This window comes from Hippocampus bargibanti, linkage group LG06 (genome assembly GCF_051943395.1).
Source record: "Hippocampus bargibanti isolate YZ-2025 linkage group LG06, ASM5194339v1, whole genome shotgun sequence".
In the NCBI taxonomy this organism is placed as follows: Eukaryota; Metazoa; Chordata; class Actinopteri; order Syngnathiformes; family Syngnathidae; genus Hippocampus; species Hippocampus bargibanti.
The window spans coordinates 8,325,624-8,347,208 of NC_142739.1; the positions used below are offsets into that span (position 1 = coordinate 8,325,624).

Sequence of the window (21,585 nt, forward strand, 5' to 3'; positions counted from 1 at the left end):
ATCTAAATGACGGCTTTCAGAACATATTCATCTCATTTTGATTTGCATAACAATTTTTAAAAAGAGGCCAACTAAGCAGAACTTTTTCATAAATAGAAATTATTGAGTCAAAAAGGATGCATTTGATATTTTAGATTTAGGATTGAGAAGGTTGAGTTCTGACCATTTTATCTTATATAAACGGAGTGAGCTCAAACAAACGTTTCACAAGGTTACGATTTGGAAGAAAGTTTCCTGGGCATTTTTTTGCCATGTTTGGCGCTCTGCTAATCAAATGAGGGTAGATCTCCAGATTTAATTGGCACAAAGTGTTTATTTGTGATTAATGGAAAAGGACATTGAAACAGCAACGGGGTTAAGACGTTTCGATTTGTCAAAGTTGCACATTCACCATCATGACTTTAATCTATGTTTGCCCAATATCACTGAAAGGCATTACAAGGGCTGTATTCTATTTTTTTTAACATGAGAGAGACATTAAAAAAATGAAATCAAGGAAAATTATATAATGGTGATCTCTGAATGGGATTATTTGATTCTTCCATTGGCAAACTTTGTTGTTTTGTCCTTTTTTTAGCTCTACGTTCACTGGACTGACATCCAATCGATGATATTTAATTGACATTAGTCATCCAGTGTCCAATGGGATAGAGGAAAAGGAAGTAAGGTTGTTTTGTCAAAATATTGTCCAAACTGCACATCCATTCGACTGTATTTTGATCAAGGCTCACTTGATTACGTACACCTGTGCAATCCAAATGAGAGTTGTATTATATTTAATTTCATTCATTATTCTTGACTGAGCTCAAAGGCAAATTGGGGTTTTTAATGGGATTGAGGTTTTACATCAAAGTTTCACGTAGCACTTTTTCATGTTTGGAGCGATGCTAAGTTCATTAGTTACAGCCATTAAGATTCGATATAAAAGCAGTGTTGTTTAAATGATACAAGACATTTGTTTTTGATTGAAGGAGGAGAAAAGTACAGCTTTATCATAAAAAAAAATTGGGGGGAATTTTAAGTGTTGCATTATGTTTTTTTTGGGGGGGGGGGGGAATCCACATTAACTTGATTAGGCGCACTTGTGCAAAGTAACGAGAATCACAACTGGAGCTTTATCGTCTTTAATTGACACTGTTGGGGGAGGTATTAATTTTCTGGACTGGAATCGAAGGTAAATGACTTTTTTTGGGGTGTCACGATTTTTGTCAACGTCGTACTCGCACTTCATTAGTTACATCCGCACGAGAGAGCTGTATCGTATTTCATTGACACGAGATGTTCACCATTAAAAGCAAAAGAAAGACTAACCTTCCGTAGATGACCGAACGTAATCGGATATGAGCACGGTATGTATTTTCTTAGACATGGTCAGGGAGATGTGAATTATTTAGACTGATCTCAAAAACACATGAAGGGTACGACTATTATCAGCAAAATGTACATTGTGAGTAAGTTTCGAAAACTTTTATTGTGATCACATTTCTCTAAGTCCGAATACCAACCATGAAGGAAGCCATCTTGGTTTAAATGAATAGGGGGGTAATGTTGTACGTGATCTACTTGTCACACGTAAAATGTGTTTGAATATGTGTGGTTGATGTTACAATGTTCATATGGGCAGTTAATTACACAGTTCGACATGATATGTCGAGTAAGTGACACTGTTGGCTTAAAATGGTCATGCGTACTTTATGCGGGTGTGAATGCGTACTGACGGCAAAGGTGTTTGATCAGTTGTGAGCTCTTGGTTGCGTACAATGTCACTTTTTCAACCGCACTATTTAATAGTTCACATTATTGACCCTTTTTTGGTTGTGTACAACCACACGGTCACAAAATTTTTGCGCAAGTTGCAGTCTGCTGTAAACCACGCCAAAATGTTGCGGGATGAATGCTTCAAAATGTTTTCTTTTTTTGTTTGTAACCAGATTCTGAGTCTAAAACTCATACATCAGCTATCCACAACCTTTCCTCCCCACGGACTGGTTTCAAATATCAAACATGACAACAACAACAACAACAATACTACTATTACTACTACTACTACTACTACTACTACTACTACTACTACTACTACTACTACTAAATAATAATAATAATAATAAGCCCTGCCTAAAAAAATAATATGACCTGCATAAAAAATGTTTTATCCGGCTGCAACACTCTCTGCTCATTGTGGTAATGTTTTAAACGTGCCTTCAAAATAAGATACATCTCCAATTCAGATTTTTTGAGAAATACGAACCCCACAATGCTGATCCCGAGCTCTGAGCTTGATTTTCAGATCATGGGCAAAATTTTGTTCTTAAACACTTTTAACGGCGCCGTTATTTATAATTTCTAGCAAAAAATAAAAATAAAAAAATCACGAGCTCCTATGTTTCATTTTAGCGTAACCGATCACATGACCGGGAAATGCGGCTTGACGTGATTCAAGTGTTACATACATGGACTTAACAGAGAATCGGTATAGTTTTTCAAAATAAAACATTTGTAGGGTTCCGAAATAAATAAAACGGAATCAAAGTTTTTTTTTTTTTTATTGGTCTTGTGCTTCTCTGTACCAGATGCCATGGTCGTACACGACAGAAAATACCAATAATAAAGCTATAAATCCTATCTCGCGTTACTCGACATATTCTCTTGAAGCGGTGTAGCAAATTAGCAGGAATCACATCCATACCGCATCTCAGGCCACAGAGAAACAAAGCATGTCGTGGAGCAGGTTTGTTGCATGTATGATGCAATATAGACATTTCTTCGAAATAAGAATCTGGATCAGATAAGTCGCAGTTTTGTGTGTGGTGATGGGGGGAGTCAAGCCATGCGGGCATTTTGTGTAAACACATCGAAGCAAATGGCGGTTGTGGCTTCGCTGAACGCCCAAGATACGTGGTGCCAATTCTTAAGAAGCGCCGTGGCTGAGCACCCACTGCCCAACATTCAAGAAACGTACGAAACAAAGTTGTAGCTTGTTTTCCGCTGTCCCCCCACCCCAAGGTTTTTATCCTTCAAATGGTAATTTTCAAAATTTAAGTCACGCAGACAGTAAAGTAAAGCTTGTAGAAATGTGATTTTGTCGTTTATTTCAAAAAGATGATGCGGTTATTGAGTTTCAGAAGCTGCCGCTGACGCCCACCACCTTTGTTTCAGCTGAGAGTCTCGTGTACAACATTTTTTTTTCTTTTGACCCCACGGGGCCAATTACGAGCGAGGTAGTGTCTTTTTTTTTCGTTGTTTATCTGTGATGAAATAATGCTTCCTCCCAATTGCTTTAATTGTGGAATTTTATTCCCACTGCGGAGGGATAAAAAAACTCACCGGGTAAAGCTGTTGAAACATTTGTTAATAGAGACTTTTGGGTCATGACGAGAGCTCTTTCTGATGTTTTGACAGCGATCAGGTTGTATTTTACACACGGACGCGAACGCACATGGCTTCAAATTAAAATGGAAGATTTCTGGTGTGTTTTACAGCATGGTTTATTTGTGTGTAATAATAATAATAATTAATAATAATAGTACATTTCATTTATAAACACCTTTCAAAACACCCAAGGACACTTTAGTCACAGGATAGGTTTTTCTGCATGTGAGCTGTATTTATGTATGTGTTTATTTCTGTATTTATTTATTTGTTGGGGTATTTATTCATTTATTTGTGTATTTATTTGGGGTTATTTATTTATTTATTTGGGTATTTATTAAATTATTGTGCTATTTATTTATCTTTTTATTTGTTTATGTATTTATTTTAATTTATTTATGTGTTGGGGTATTTGTGCATTTATTTATTTGTTTATTTTTCATTTTTTATTTGTGAGCTATTATTTCATTCATTGTGCTATTTTTTTTTCATTTGATTTATTTATATTTTGGGGTATTTGTTCATTTATTGGGCTATTTATGTAGTTATTTTTTAAATGTATTTATTTGTTGGGGTATTTATGTATGTATGTATTGTTTTTTAGCTATTCTTTTATTGGGCTACGTATATATGTATGTATGTGTGTATGTATGTATGTATGTATGTATGTATGTATGTATGTATGTATGTATGTATGTATGTATGTATGTATGTATGTAATGTATGTATGTATGTATGTATGTATGTATGTATGTATGTATGTATGTATGTATGTATGTATGTATGTATGTATGTATTTATTTGATTACTAAACATTTATTTATGTATTTATTTATTTATTTATTTATTTATTTATTTATTTGTGGGTTTACCATGGTAGATTAGCCCGATCAAATTATACGTTGGAACCTACTTCCGGTGTTATATTTTCCATAATTTGGGCTTGAAGGGGCTTGGTCACCAGTGGGCCAATTTTTCAATCCAAAAGCACTGAAAATGGGGCACCCCTTTTTCAATCTCGTGTACATGCTTCAGCTATGTATTAGCTATATAGCTATCTCGCTAGCTTTCTATCTATTTGAGTTACTTCCGCGTTGAGTGAACACTGGTGCGTGTGGCTGCCGCTGCTCACCCACAGAAAAACGTATCCTGTGACTGTAAAGTGACCTTGAGAGTTTTGAAAGACGCTTATAAATGAAATGTATTATTATTATTTATTAGCAACCGCAGCAAAGTTATGAAAGTTCTTATTTTTGGGGATGGTTTCTTGAGCGTTTTTTTGCAGGTTCATGTATGGTATGATATGACTACCGTGGTTCATGTTGCTCAGTGATACTGGCTGAATTTACATGAAAACCATCTGTAGGATGATTTCAGAAAATGATCTACATGACTCTAACATGTATGGTTTTCAGTTTAGTTTCGGGTATTGTTTCTGCAAACTGTTTTTGTGGGTCTACTCACAATTGATATGCTTACTAAAAATCAATCATTGAGGGAGACTGGCGCTCGGGTGTGAATCAGATACATTTTATTTTAAAAGGCCCCGGGAACGGACCACAATGTCTGTAAAACAGCCGCTTTAAACTAAAAACGACCTGCTTCCTGGGTATTTTAGGGCACAGCTTCTCGAGACTTTTTTGTGGGTCTACTCATGATAGACACATCTCCCGAATTGCATCTCACTGAGTCAAACTGGCTCCAGGGGCAACATTTTTAAAACATTCCAAGGGGCGCTCGGGAGCCAATTTTAGGAACGTAGATGATTGAAACACTGTCTCAGTGCGACATTCCATGAGGATTATTAAAAAGCATACACACACACTCACACACAGAGACATGCGCACACACAGTTTATAGTCCCACTTTGCAAGGAATATCTTGGATGAATCCATTAATTGCAGCCTTTTACCATCTCGATGATGATGGCAGGTTTGCGTGGCATCGAGTCCAATTATATCTGCGGTAGGCATGGGACTAAATACCTGTTTAGATGTCTTTTACGAGACTGTCGCCAGTAAATAAGAGGCCTGTCTACCACAAACACGTTTTGGGGATTCCACCTCCAAATTTTATGATTCGTATTAAATGATTCACATCAGGGTTTTTTTCCTCCTTTTTCTTTCCTTGATGTGTGGCGTTGTGAGTCAGAATGCTGCATTCCTTGAAAAGTTACAAATGAGCCCATTCTTTGGGTTGAGCACTTCATAGGCACTCTCGTGGACATACACAAGCTGTGTTGATGGGTCAGTGTGACAAGCAAAACAATTAAAATAAACAGATAAACAAACAAAAAATAAATAAATACACAAACACATAAATACATAAACAAGCAAGCAAATAAATAGATTAATATTGTTATTATATAATATATACATAAATATAATATGAATGATATGCAAAATAAATAATTGTCATTTATTTGTGGACAATAAATAAATAAACAAAAAAATAAATATACAATACACATAAACATACAATTACATAAACACGCAAATAAATAAATACATAAATAATAGAATATAAATTATATCCAAAATAAATACATTTCATGTATTTATACACAATAAACAATAAATAACAAACAAACAAACAAACAAACAAATAAATAAATAAATAAATAAATACAAATCAATCTCATTCAAGTTGCCTTTCTGTATGAGATCCCTTTTCCATTTTCTTTGCATATAATTTCTATACTTCTTTTTTAGTTTTGCGAATTGCTCGATTGTCACCATGGGTCAGTGTGACGCACTATTTCTTCAATCAGGAAAAATATAAATCCATAAAATGTAAAAAAAAAAATCTGAAGTAAGAAAGGTTACGGGTGATAAGTGCTTAACAATAAATTCCATCACATATCTTTGGAGCGTTTTGAAGGGTCATTTTGACCCGCAACTCAACTCATTCACTGCCAGACATGCAAAAATGTGTCCACTCCAGTGCCAGGATTTTTGTCATTGTCACTTGAATTCCAAGACCCACAGAATATTGAGTTTTAGGACTTCATAAACATGGAATGCAGCGTAAGAAACCTTAGAATCTCTTCTTTCATCAGGAAAAAAACAATTATTTCCTAAATTATATGAGTCTGCAGTTATATGAGCTTGAAATGAGGGCGGCTGCCCAAAATACAATACATATTGATTTATGTAGTGGTTTAACAACAGCAGAAGCCGTAACTAAGCGCTAACATGGACAAAAGGCAAATGCTGCCCCCTCGTGGAAGGGAAAAGCATTGCCAGAGGTCTGACCAGCGCCATTTCGGAACCTCCCGCAAGAAAAACCAAACCAATTCTGGAATAGCGCTCTACGTCATATTTTCAATTCCCGAATAAATTCGTGAATGGCAGTGAATGAGTTAAAAACAATTTATGTTTCTGTTCGATACGTTGGGCATGTTGATTTTCCAAGCTGGTTGAACCTCATTGCTTGGTTTGGTTTAGTGTTCGCGAGGTGCTTAAACGGTTGGCGAGTCCTTGCGGGGGTGTGTTGGTGGGTAAAAAGGAAAACAAAAGCAAAGTCCGTCATGTCACGCTTTTGCACGGTATGACAACCCCTTCGAGACGTACGCTCTTCCTCTGCGGTTACGCTACGGCGTAGCAAATACAATTTTAATACAAGTTTGAAGTCACGATTCAAATCACATTAGCTGAAGGCTTTTGTTTTTTCATTTCGTTGTCCTTCATTCCGATGTTTGTCTTTATTCCATCTGTGGATGTTTGGTGGAATGCTGCGCCTATATTTTTTTAATTATTATGGAGGAGGAGGGAGAGTTTACGGGAATGCGCATCCGTCTGAGATCAGGTTGTTACTACCCACCCACGTACGGCAACACACACACTGAATCCTTATCGAGCGTTTTGTTTCTCGCTGGATGAGTGATGCCTCCTTTGACGAGAGATTAAGGCGGCAAAGAAAAATATGATGATAAAAAGGCGACGCGTCTTGAAGTCGACACCCACTTTTTATTTATTCTCTTTTTTATCCTCAGAGATGCTTTGCCCATTCTGTCGCCTTTCTGCTTTTTCGCGGCGCTTCCGTAGAAGGCCTGGATGCTCTTTGGAGTATTTGTTGGTGTTAAAACAAAGCCATGGTATAATATCACGTTGAGAAAACAAAAATAAGACTTGCACTCTCTTAAACCAGCAGTGTCAAAAGTTGTCGTTAAAACATTGCGTCTTTTTTTGGGCACTTCTACAAACATGTCCAAAATTGAATGAATTGGTAAAACTGCCCAAAAGTATGTCTTAACCTAAAAAAATATATATATTTCAATAATCTGTAAAATGATTCTCATATTTTAATGCTTCATTTCACCGACACAAAATGGCGTTGGCCTCTTTCATTTAGCATACCTGTCTGTCTAGAGACTCAAGACAAAGCAAGGCAAGCGCGGTTTTATTTCGAGATCGCATTTCATGCACGTTAGGTCATCAAAACACCTAAAAGCACTTTCAGTGACATTAAAGAAATAACATTAAATAGAAGCCCAAGAGAGCCCCAGGGTTCAAATAGTGTAATTCAAAGCAAATACAGTGAAGCAACATTTGGATGTTATGCTGCATGCATTTAACTTTTTGGAGTTAATTCCTGACTTCATTTTTTTGGGGGGTCATTTTTGTTGAATTGTACCGTTACCGTGAATAGTTTCTAAAAAACTGTTTCTACTTTGAAAAAAACGAAAGCAATAAGAATAATATAAGAAACTCAATTTTTCTGCCTATCTGTGACTCTTCCAGACTCTCTGTATCTATTGTGCGACCCGTTGATGACACTCTAATCCCAAATCAAAGCTTTAAATGTCGCAGATATTCGACAAAAAATAAATGATAAAGATCCGAGGAATCACTGAAATTCAAAGTGGTAGACATTCAACGACTAATTTTTTTAAACACAATTTACTTCCTTGGTAGAGAAAAAGCAGACTTATCACTGAACACGTATCACTGAACAATTGCAATTATCAATTAAAAGAAAAACACTGCTGGCCCACCCATTATATAAAGAGATCATATAAGAAAAAAATATATATATACTGTATAATCCCTGTCGCCATCTCTACACAATTTTCCCACATTTAAAGGACAGCCGACACCATTTTTTTGTTTCCTAACTGAAATCAGAGAAACGTTTTATTGCATCTAAAATACCCAACCCATGCAGGCTGATAGTTTTAGTCAAATGAAAAACACCAATAAAAATGACTTAAAGTGTCCAAAAACTACTTCAAATTGAACCCGGAAGTGGCCAGTTTCGGAAGGTCCCGCCCCCTTGTTCGTAACGTCACGCCAGTACTCCGTGCCTTGCTCTCGAATCAAAACAATGGCTTCAGATTCGGAGAAGATGCTTTCTTGTTACTCATCCAGTTATGCATATGATTCAAATAGTTCTGAAGAGGAAAGCATACGTGTTTGCAATCGATGAAAGTAGTCCTTCCGTCTCAATTGTGACGTCTGGACTCCAATGTAGCGTCCCGGAAAATGCACAAGATGGCGCACAAGCTCCGTTGGAAATGGGCAGCTGGGAATTTGTGTCAACTCGTAACAAATAATAGTCTTGGTGCAACACACAACGATTCACCATCACGTTATTTATGTGTTTTACTTCTAATTTCGACATCAACACGGATCAACACGAAGTTTTCAGACCAAACAAAGTACCCAAAATGCAATGTGTCTCGCTTTCTTGGTCAGGGGCGTTCCAGACGTGACGTCACGTCAGCCATCGCCATCAACTCGAAAACAAGACTTCCTGAATATTCAGGGTGAGTCTTAAAAGGTAAAATATAGCTATATGTGGTGGAATCTTTGTAAAGTACGCTCAGTAGAAGTCATTTCAAGTGATCTTACAAATTATGGACACAACGTGTCCGGAAGCGTCAGTTGTCCTTTAAACTTACTCAAACACACCTTTCCTGGCATTCTTAACGTATTCACTGCCTTTCCCGAATTTATTCGGGAATGTAAAATGTGACGTGGAGTGCCATTCCCGAATTTTTTGGGGTTTTGGTTTTTTTTGCGGTGGTGCCGATCAAGTTCTGGTCAGACCTCTGTCAATGTTTTTTTTTTCATTTCCACGAGGGGGCAGCATTTGCCTTTTGTCCATGTTAGGGCTTTGTTACAGCTTTGGCTGTTGTTAAAACGCTATATGAATCAATATGTATTGTATTTTGTCCAGCTGCCCCCATTTCAACCTCAGATAACTCCAGACGCATATAACTTATTCTTTTTTTCTTTTGACGATTTTCTTGTCATGAAGGATGAAGGAAGGATGAAGGAAAAATGTATCCACTGGAGTGGATACATTTTTGCACATCATCTGGCAGTGAATGAGTTACACTTCTCTTCTTCCTTTCTCACACCCCAAAAAAATCATTAAACAGTAACTTGCCAACAACTGCTGCTAAAAAAAAATACATTAAAAAATGATAGAAAACAATGCTACATCAGAAAATGCTGGACTGTAACGTGAGACAGAGAGTGTGAGATGAATACCGGTGGGTGGGCTCCAAGAAGTGGTCAGAAGATGCCGCTCAACATGGCATCGGGGAGGTCAGAATGTCACGGGAGTTACTCCGCGGCTCGCTCGTCCTCTATTTCCAGTCTGCCTCACGCAATTAGAAAACAATTAAGCCCTTAGGAGATGACGCTGTGTTCATTACACCTCTTCTGCTTCTTCTCTCCCCTCCTACACTACCGGGCGGACAGGCGAGGAACAGAGAAAAAAATCACCGTATTTCACTGCTAATTGAAAGCCACACTCGCCACATGATGAAAAAAAAAAAATGAAAGCGGGACTAAGTGGATTTGTTGAGGTGGGGGTGGTGATGAGGGGGACGGGGGGGGACGGGGGTTACGGAATATTTGCTCAACTTATTTCGCGCTTAACATAGACAAGATGAGTACGAGTCGTGCTCTTCACATGAGGTCATTAAAAAAACATGCTACGCATATGCTGTGCATAAAAGTGTGTGTGTGTGTGTGTGTGTGTGTGTGTGTGTGTGTGTGTGTGTGTGTGTGTGTGTGTGTGTGTGTGTGTGTGTGTGTGTGTGTGTGTGTGTGTGTGTGTGTGTGTGTGTGTGTGTGTGTGTGCGTGCGTGTGTGTGTGTGTGTGTGTGTGTGAAGAAGAATACAGGAAGAATGACATTGTCATTGAATTGAAATTGTCAATAGCAGATATGAAATGATGCCAATTGTTGTGTCTCCCATTTCCTCTATGTTGTTTTTCACTTTGTTATTGTGAAACCTGTCCTCCCACACACACACAAACACACGCACACACACACACGCACACACACACACACACACACACACACACACACACACACACACACACACGGAACCACTTATATTTTCGTTTGTTTTTGTTTTTTTTTGCGCAAATTTCATTCATACTGGTCACAATGTGAGGTACACTTTCATAATCCCTTCAAATTCAACCTTTACAAGGACGATAATTAAGGCACACTTTAAAAGCAAGACAATCCTTGTAACTGTACTAAATTTGACATTTGCAATGTGAGTCCTACATGTTACATTCGTGAATGGCCGTGAATGAGTTAGAAATACAGTAAAGTCTCGTTATATCGATATTCAAGGGAGTCCGAAAAAATATCAATATAACCGGGACTATCGATATATCCGACCCTGTTTGCATGTAATTTTCTCCGTGCGTGCATCGAAATAGTATCGATATAACCGGGACTATCGATATATCCGATATCGATATAACGAGACTTTACTGTATATTTGATAAGTCGATACGCGTTTCAAACATTGGTTTACTGTTTTTTTTTCTGAAATCCGATCCGCTGGGATTGGTAGCTGCCAATATGGGGGCATTTTGTGGCCAGCTTGTCTTTTCATTATGTTGGGTCTGTTTGAATTCAAATAGCTGTCAGTGGACTTGGGGCGACCATGCTGGGTTATTTTTGATCTGTTTGTAATATTTAGGGTTGCATTAGTTCCAAGTTTAGAGCATTTTTAAATTTGACATTTGCAATGTGAGTCCTACATGTTTGTTTGCATGATAACCATTGAAAGACTTAATATCCCTCAATTGATTTTTGTTAGTGAGGAACGGCTGTGATTTTGTCATCAGTGTTAACTCATTCACTGCCAGACATGCAAAAATGGACTGTGGACTGACCAGCACCAACCTGGAGTCCATAGCTGTTTCTTAGTTTCAAATCCTACTGCATGCAGACACCATTCGTCAGTCTGTCTGTGTTCATTAAAACACATACATGTATTTTGTTTGGATTATATGTGAAAGTTTACGCTGACGAACCCATCCTCCATGAAAAGTTCCCAAAACCGGCGCAATACTCATTTGGAAATGATTTGGAATGCCTCTTAAAACAAATTTGTCGTGGTTTCGTACTCAACTCGTCTGAAGAGGGCAATTAATGCAAATTTTTGCTTTGTTCAAAGTACAGACATGTTTTTTTCTCTGTTGTGTGGGCATGTAGCAACCATGAAGTAACACACACACACACACACACACACACGTGCACACACACACACACACACACACACACACACACACACACACACACACCTCCACTTTTGATCAGAAGTCACGCCGCTCACCTGTTGTGGATGTAAGGCAAATTGGTAATGAAGCCGCCAATAGCCACAACCGATATGTCGCCAGCAGAAATACTTCTAAATTGGAGTGTTAATAAAACACTTTATGTTGTGGTTTTGATGTTTGATTAAAAATCAAAAATAGTCCTAAATTTACTGTTCAGCAAAAAAAATTCTTAACAATCCTAGCAGCTGCCCCCCATCTGAAAAGCAGCTACTACTTTACCTATTAGCCACCTACTTGTGAACTGTTTTTTCTCACCCAAAGTGGCTATTCTGCTATAATTTCCTTTCAAAACAAAATATTAGGAATTCTGTGTGTGTTACATTCCAAAAATAAAACAATCAAAATGGATATTGTCCAATTTAAAATATCCAAGGCATTCTTATTAGCGACATTGGCAATGTACCTAATATTGAGTCCGCTGGTCACAAACAACAAATTGGCATCAATACGGCAGATTAATTTTGTATTTTTTTGTATGTGTGTGGATTTCTAAATCCTTTGCTGTCTCCAAAATGTGTAAATGTGAAGCTGAGACGTCGCTAAAGACCCCCGTCATCTCCCCATCGCCCACCACTCAGACTAATTTGTATTAGTAATCGCAAATAATGGTATTAATGCCCATTAGCAGCTCGGCGAGGGGTGATCATGAAGACATTACAAACACCTACGTGCACACAGCCTCTAAATAAAGTCGCTAATACTACACCGAGCCAACTATTCTGAATTTCCATAATCATTCCCTCTCCCATTACTGTCTTTTTCTGTTTTTTTTACCTTCCGCACCCCCACAATCTTCCTCCCAAAGAGACAAAATATTCGCGTCCCGCAGTTTAAAGAAAGCAGGCCCAGGTGTAGCAAACGTGTAATGACGATTGACATTTAAACGCCTTCAGTGGCACACGAGACCTCTTTTTACACTTGGTGTTTTCCTTTCAAATGTGGCCAAGCGGCACCAAATCCATCCCACCACGATTACAAAATGTAATGTGTGCGTGTCTGTTTATCTGCGGGTGTTTGGGCAGATATTGCTGGGTACCCACATTGAGCCAATCTAAATCTGCATTCAGATTGTTATAAACTAGTTGTTTCGACATTATTCTTGCAACCCCTCCTTAAACCCTCAAGATAATGTTCTCAATATTATTATACCTTCAATTTTTAACGCTCAACATCTTCCACATTTCGCTATTGCAGATGTAAATATTTCAGTTATTTATACATCCAAGGAACTATTGAAATTCACCCAATTCCCTGCCATTTTCAAATTAATTCAGGAATTGGAAAGCATGATGCGGAGCGCCATTCCCGAATGTGTTTGGGTTTTGGTTTTTCTTGTTGGGGTGCGGATCAAGCTCTGGTCAGACCTGTGGCAATGTTTTTCTCTCCCATGAGGCGGCAGCATTTGCCTTTTGTGCAGCCGCCCCACTTCAAGCTCAGATAACTCCAGGCCCATATAATTTAGGAATTAACTTCTTTTTTTCTGATGAAAGCAGAGAGTCTAAGGTTTCTTACGCTGCATTGAATGTTTATTTAGTCCTATAACTCAATATTCTGTGGGCCCTGCAACTTGAGTGAAAATGGCAAAAACCCTGTGGCACTGGAGTGGACAGATTTTTTCACATTGTCTGGCAGTGAATGAGTTAAGTTTTTGGTTTGATGTGAAACTGATGGTCTAACAGGGGTGTCAAAATCCGGTCCTCGAGGGCCGCTGACCTACATGTTTTCCAAGTCTCCCTGTTGCAACGCACCTGATTCAAGGGAACAGGCTCAATGGACACACCTGATTCTAATGATCAGATCATCAGCAAGCTCTGCGGAAGTCTGACATGAGCCCGTTCCTTGGAATTAGGTGCGTTGCAATAGGGAGACTTGGAAAACATGTAGGACGGCGGCCCTCCAGCACCAGAGTTTGGCACCCCTGGACTCTAGCACATCACATTAGCGGTCACATTAAATTTAGAAAATTATCCTACTGAAATTAAATATTGGACATATCACATATCAGTGTAATCGACTTCTAAATATTGACATCGTTCAGGAAATGTTTTCAATAGGTTTCAAAAAAGTCTTATGTTTTCCAGTATATAAGGCACCCCCAAAAAGTTTAGATTTTCTTCAAAAGATGACCCTAGGTCTTATACGCTGGTGCGCCTTATATGTTAAGTCATATTGAGCCACAAGAGGTCTCGCAACTACTGTTCTCAGCCTGTGACCCCCCCCCCCCCAAGAAGTCGTGCGTAACCCCAGCCTCTGCTGTAGTGCCTTGTAATATGCCGTCACTTACATTTGGAAACTTTTATATATTTATATATTATATTTGGAAAACCATTTTCATTCTTTGAAGTTGCACCTTATAATCCGGTGCGTATTAAATATGGAAAAAGTTTTATAATACACCATTCATTGGGGGTGCGCCTTATACTCCGGTGCACCTTATACACTGGAAAATACGGTCCTACAAATCCACATTTTCAAAATTGTCATGATCTGGTTGGCGACCAACGGGGGCGCTGTCGGCCCCCCCTGCACCTGCACAGGTGCTGGTCGTCCCGATTAGATTGGCGACCAATGGGTAGCGACGTCAGCCCTGCCGGCAGCCTCGCAGGTGCTGGTCGTTATAATCACTGTCACTTAAAAGGACACCCGGCACGACCATCCGTGGTCGGTTCATTGTTCGCTGCTTGTTTGCTGCATGCTGTGCATGTGTTTGTTTAACCTTGGCGGACTTTTACACTTGGTTTTCTTTTGATATTTTGTATTTTTTCTGTTCAGATGATTTTGACGTTTTACATTTTGTTCCTGCTGACCTTTAATTTAATACAATTTGTCAAACAACCTCCTGCTCCCTCCTGCCTGCTTTTTGGGATCCGCACCCACCATCACCACCTTGCAAACCGTGACAAAAATTAAGTCATCCTGTACTGTTCATCATTCACAATTTAACACCTGATTCAAATCATTCCAACTTCAACCATTTCAGAGCACATCACACAATCAATTTTAATGGTCCCAAAATTCACACACGAAATGTTAATTTCCGTGACATTGCCAAATGCAGAAATGTCACATATTTACTTCAGTCCAACTTCCGAGTCTCACATTCTACATTTCAACAATTCATCCAGTTCTGCGGCATTCCAGTTCAAGAACACCGTCCGCGTGCAATTTATGAATACCATCTAAATGTTCAGTTTTTGTGTGTGTGTGTGCTTCCACACCACCCTGTGTTATTCACACACACGCAAACACACATTCTATTCTATATGTTAACTAATAATCAGCAGTGTTCCTTCGCCGGTGCGTTCAGTGCAATTCTGCGCCCCTTCTGGATGTCAGATTTTTATTTTATTTTTTTCCTTGCTGCAGCCATGTCGCTGCCAAGCTCGGTGGCTGGCAGCGCCGCCACCTTTTGGCCGTGCCAAGCCTTGGCAGGGGTTATCGGCGCTCTCTGATGGCGCCTAACAATCGCCGTGGAAATGACTGCGGCCACTTATGTCACACCGGAGAAAAAAAAGGAGCCAGTTTCACCATGACGGCTTTAAAAATAAGAGAAAATGCAGCGTAAAGCATGTTGACACACACCTTTTCATTTTATTTATGTATATTCTTGTGGCGGCACTGTATGACGGCGAGCAAATAAAACTGTAAAAATGTGTGTGTGATGCAGTGCCTCCTGTTGACATTGTCCCCTGGTAGCGCTGCCAAAATGGTCATATTTTCGTTGACATTTGTGAGCTATCTTATCGGGGTTACGCCACAAAAATATAACAATAGAGTTTGTGGGCGTTTTGGAAAGATTCAACCTCCAAATCCAGCTTCACTGAAATACAGTGATACCTCTTGTTTGGTCCTCTATTCCCCACCCCCAGTCGTAGGTTAAAGCCACGTGATTGGTCAAGAACGTAGCAGTGAGGGCGGGGGGCGGGGGGTGGTTTACAGACAGAGAGTGAAGCCATTCTCAAAAAAAGAAAATGGCTGCCAACATTTTTTTGTCCCCTATTCCCCGCCCCCAGTCTTCGGTTCAAGCCACGTGATTGATCAAGAACGCAGCAGTGAGGGGAGGTGGTTTAAACATTAAAGAGACAGGCAGGCGACAGAGAGAGAGAGAGTGAGAAAATGGATAGAAAACAGTGAAATTTGGACTCGTTTCAACTTTGATAGTTGTTAAAAGGCAGAGTGTAGACTGCAAGGTTAAAATTCCCATCAATCAGGCTCCACAAATAACCCGCGCTAGCCATAAATTCAATTTGAAATGATGTTTCTAGTGTGTCTGCTTGCATCTGTTGCTGTTTCAATATCACAACTTCCAAGATGTACAACCCAGAGCTCCTTGAGACACTTTATGCAAAAAGCTATCCATTCCATCAAGCCATCAACGACCATCACAAAGGTAAATAAAACGACTTTATTATATAGTACTGTTTTTTTCTTTAATTATAATACCATAGTGCATTTATTATCCGTAAAATATGGTATATTTTGTGTAGTTTTAAGGCTTAGAAAATTAGAAGGTAGAAAATTATGTTTTTATGGCAGGGGTGGGAACCTTTTTGACTAAGAGAGCCAAAAAAGTAAAATATTTAGAAATGTTTTTCAGTGAGAGCCACACGCACGCGAGCACACCCGCACAAACGCGGGGCGCGCGCATAGACACACACGGGCATGCACACACATACAAACGCGCGCACACGCGCACAGGCACACACACACACACGCAAACACGCACGCAAACACGGACGCACACGCGGCCACTTTTCAACTGAATGTCAGAATGTATTATTTAAAATAACTTTGATAGTACTCACCGTTAACATGAATGGCTTTCCGTTCCTCGTGTTTGGTAAAAATCCAGGCAAACGATAGGAATGAAATTCAACTTGCCGGTCCAGAGGCGAAGTTACTGCTAGCTAGCCTGCACACGGCTCATAAGCTTCCACACTTGCTATCTGCAATATACTCGCAGAAGTACATTGATATTGTTTCGTTGCAAATTAGAATCAGAACCTTTTCTCTCCTCAAAGGTGAATGCTCCGGTGCATTCAAGCTGAAGTGCACTCGTTGGGCTCATTTAAAGGGGCGTTTACCTGTTTCAACATGACGGCCAGTATCATCCAATCAAAATGGTGCTTTTGGCCAACCTAGGTAGTGTCATCCAATCAAAATTGCGCTTTCCGCCAACTGCAGCCCCAACAGGAAATGAACGGCGAAAAAAACGAGAATATGTATTTAGTTTTATGGGCGAGCCTTACGCAATCATCAAAAGAGCCATATATGGCTCGCGAGCCATAGGTTCTCGACCCCTGTTTTATGGGGACCTGGGAACAGATTTTCTCATTTTAATGGTTTACTCTGGGAAATTATTTTTTGGGATACACACTTCGCCTTGCAAACTCTGTCTGGGAACCAATTTAGTTCGAAAGCCAAGGTATCACTGTACATCGATTTACACAAAGGTACACACATTTTGAATGTTGATGAAGTCATCTGTGCAGTAAATTATTCTTCATTTGTTGGGACAACAAATCTTTATCTTTATCAAGTCTTTATCTTCAATGCGGAATCATCTCACCTCTCTTTTGTTTCCTGTTCGTGAGAAGAAAAAAAGACAAACAAATACCATTGCGGCTGTCGTGAGACTCTTTTACAATGCTTCCCACCACCCCCGCAAAACTTTATCACCAGGCATCATTCGGTCTCAGGTGTCATGGATTCAGTCACAGTTTCTCGCTCGAAGGCTTCCGTTCTCGCCTCTTACGGGGAATTCATGGGGACCAGATAAACTTTTGACCTGACGCGTTTGGTTTGAACAACAATTGGGGGTTAACCTACACGCAATACCTTCTTCTAAATCCTTTGACTTTACGTCAAAGTGTCTGTGGTTGGCGTGTTTATCAAACAGCAGCTTTGCAAAAACGAGGTGGTTCCGATGTTTACGGTTGCGGATTGAAAATATTGTCACACTGCATATGCTTGACCTTAACGGGGACGACTTGCCCTCTTTACTTTTTGTTGTTAATGTAGTCAGAAAACGCACTTCCTGTTTGTCAGTTTCCTGTTTGTCTACTTTCGCCACTTTTAAAGGACCACCGACGCCTTCGAACAAGTTGTGTCCATTATTTATAAAATCACTTCAAATGACTTTTACTAAGTGGATTTTACAAAAATTCCACGGCATATAGCTATATTTTTTTTGTTTTAAAGGACAACGACGTCACTTTTTTGTTTTTTAACTGACACCAGAAAAACTTTTTATAGCATCTAAAATACCCAAAACACGCAATATGATATTTTTAGTCAAATGCAAAACACCAATAAAAATGACTTAAAGTGTCCAAAATCTGCAAAAATTGAGCTGCAAATTGGGCATTTTCAGAAAGTCCCGCCCCCAGTTCGTGACGTCACAACAAGACGTCTTGCATTGAGAATCAAAACAATGGCTTCAGATTCAGAGAATATGCTTCCTTGTTACACATCCCGTTATGAATGTGATTCAAATAGTTCTGAAGAAGAAAGCATACATGTTTGGAATCGATTAAAGAATTTATTCCGTGCCATTATGAGGCAACATTGAGGGGAGACGTCTCAACGAAAAAGAGGCACAAAATGGCAACATCCTGTGGCCACCTCCGTTTACACAGGCTGATAAATTCCTTAAATGGCACTTGGACGCCCTCTTCTGGCTTTCTGGCGGCTTTTGGGTGCAACACGAGGTCCCCAGACCAAACAAGTACAGCAAAATACATTAACGTGATGGAAGGACCGCTACAATGCGTCTTTACGGTCAAGGGAGGTCCTTTCGTGACGTCACGTACGGACTCTTCACCAACTCAAAAACAAAACTTCCTGAATATTCAGCGCGAGTCTTAAAACGTAAAATATAGCTATATGCGGTGGAATCTTTGTAAAAAGTCATTTCATCTCAGTAAAAGTCATTTGAAGCCATTTTACAAATTATGGACACAACTTGTCCGGAGACGTTGGTTCTCCTTTAAGACTCACGCAGAATAGTCTTTTTAGTCAATTTGATGAAGATACCTGACGTGACGTCACCTCTGGAACGCCTCTTACCGAGAAGGCGACACACAATGCATTTTGGGTATTTTGTTTGGTCTGAAAACTTCATGTTGATCCGTGTTGATGACGAAATTAGAAGGAAAACACATAAATAACGCGATGGTGAATTGTTGTGTGTTGCACCAAGACTACTATTTGATACTAGTTGACACGAATTCCCACCAAATCAGCCCATTTCCAACGGAGCTTGGACGCCATCTTGTGCATTTTCTGGGACGCTACATTGGAGTCCTTCAATCGATTGCAAACATTTATGCTTTCCTCTTCAGAACTATTTGAATCATATTTATAACTGGATGAGTAACAAGAAAGCATCTTCTCCGAATCTGAAGCCATTGTTTTGATTCTAGAGCAAGGCAAGACGTCCTGGCGTGACGTCACGAACAAGGGGGCAGGACCTTCTGAAACTCGGCATCTCCGAGGTCATTTTGAAGTAGTTTTGGGACACTTTAACTCATTTTTATTGGTGTTTTGCATTTGACTAAAAATATCATATAATATTTTGGGTATTTTAGATGCTATAAAACGATTTTCTGATGTCAGTTAGGAAACAAAAAAATGGTGTCAGTTGTCCTTTAATGATATAATAAAGCGATCCTCAAGATTTAAATATTTTGGGATCAGTAATTGTGTTGGAACTTCACATGTCAAACACATCCACAAATTGGAATTGGACCATTGTTTTATAAAGTATAGTAGTATCTCTATATACGAAATTAACATTCACTGCCATTCACACATTGATTCGTGAATTGAAAATATGATATAGAGCGCCATTCCTGAATTTGTTCGGGTTTTGTTTTTTCTTGGTTGGGTGCCGATGAAGCGCTGGCCATGGCCACTGGCAATGTTATTCCCTTCCACCAGGTGTCAGTATTTCCCTTTTTTCCATGTTAGCGCTTCGTTCCAGCTTTAGCTGTTGTTAAAGCGCTATATAAACCAATATGTATGCATTGCATTGCATTTTGGACAGCCACCCTCATTTCAAGCTCAGATAACTCCAGGCCCATATACTTTATGAATTATCTCCTTTTTCTGATGAAAGGAGAGAGTCTAAAGTTTCTTACTCTGCATTCAATGTTTATGTAGTCCTAAAACTCAATATTCTGTGGGTCATGGAATTTGAGTGATAATGACAAAAACCCTGGCACTGGAGTGTACACGTTTTTGCATTTCTGGCAGTGAATGAGTTAAGTGGTTCTGGAAGTTTGTAAGTTGAGACGCGTTTTCCATGTAAATACCCTAATCCGTTCCAAGCCTCCCCAAAATTCAGACATACATGTTTTATAAAGCATAAAAATACATCAAAATGTGTAACAAGGGTAACCCAGTAGACAAGTGGTTAACACGTCTACTTCACAGTACAGAGGTACTGGGTTCAATTCCAGCTCTGGCCTCCCTGTGTGACATATGTTCCTCCCGTGATTCCGTTTCCTCCCACATTTCCCAAAAACATACAAGGAAGGCTGATTGAACACTCCATATTGTCCCAAGGTGTGAGTGTGAGCGCAAATGGTTTGTTCGTTTCTGTTTGCCCTGCGATTAGCAGGCATACGGTTCACAATTTAATAAAGATGTCCGCCGCCTGCAAACAGTCCACAGATGTTGTGTTATGTGACGCAAATTGACTAGATTTACGTTTTCATATGTACCTGTGAATGAGAGCAAAGTAAGCAGTAAATGCATGCCAGCGATGTAATAGGCACTTTTTGTACAGTCAGTGAAAAGGGCGAGGCAGCTTTTCATAATATCCACTCTCTTGCTTTTATTCTCGTCTACTTCCTCTTTGTGTGGCAAGCCTCTTCTTCCTTGTCAATCATGCCGCATTTTCATGGTTCGGTAAATAATACAGTACAATACACAGGATGTGAAATCTCAAAAGCCTCTATAATGCTGCAGTTTATAGTTGTCAATTGCCATTTTTTTTGTCCATTCCAGTTAGGTTTGGCCACACCGATTATGTGGCGGGACTAAAATATTTGGAACGTTTTAGGTTACCAGTGGCTTGGACCTGATATGAATTATTTCGATTGAGTCCTCCATTGATCTATTTTCGATTCCACTCATCCTCATTAAGGGAAAATCCACTCCATACAGAGAGGCTCCTCCTCTTCTTTTCCTTTCGGCTTTTCCCCTCAGGGGCCGCCACAGCGAATCAATGTCCTCCATCTATCCCGGTTTTGTGCATCGTCTTCTCTCACACCAGCTACCTTCATGTCCTCTTTGACCACATCCATAAACCTCCTCTTCGGTCTTCCTCTCTGTCTCCTGCCTGGCAGTTCAAGGCTCAGCGTCCTTCTCCCGATATAGTCGCTCTCTCTCCTCTGGACATGTCCAAACCATCTCAGTCTGGCCTCTCTGACTTTCTCTGCAAAGCCTCTAATATGAGTTGTCCCTCTAATGTACTCATTCCTGATCCTATCCAACCTGGTCACTCCCAAAGAAAACCTCAACATCTTCATCTCTGCTACCTCCAGCTCTGCTTCCTGTCTTTTCTTCAGTGGCACCGTCTCCAGTCCAAACATCATGGCTGGTCTGACCACG

General features: G+C 39.6%; 1 protein-coding gene across 2 annotated transcripts in view; it reads left to right on the top strand.

The window, feature by feature from the left end:
* The window catches only part of satb1b (SATB homeobox 1b), a 98,401-nt gene that overhangs the window by 554 nt on the left and 76,262 nt on the right, over positions 1-21,585 (top strand). The window contains exon 1 of one of the 2 annotated variants that reach the window (XM_088999640.1): positions 626-662. The exons of the other annotated variant lie outside the window; for it this stretch is intronic. The gene's annotated coding sequence lies outside the window, so the exon portion shown is untranslated. Of the gene's footprint in view, positions 1-625; positions 663-21,585 lie in introns of those variants that run through there. 2 annotated transcript variants of the gene reach the window in all.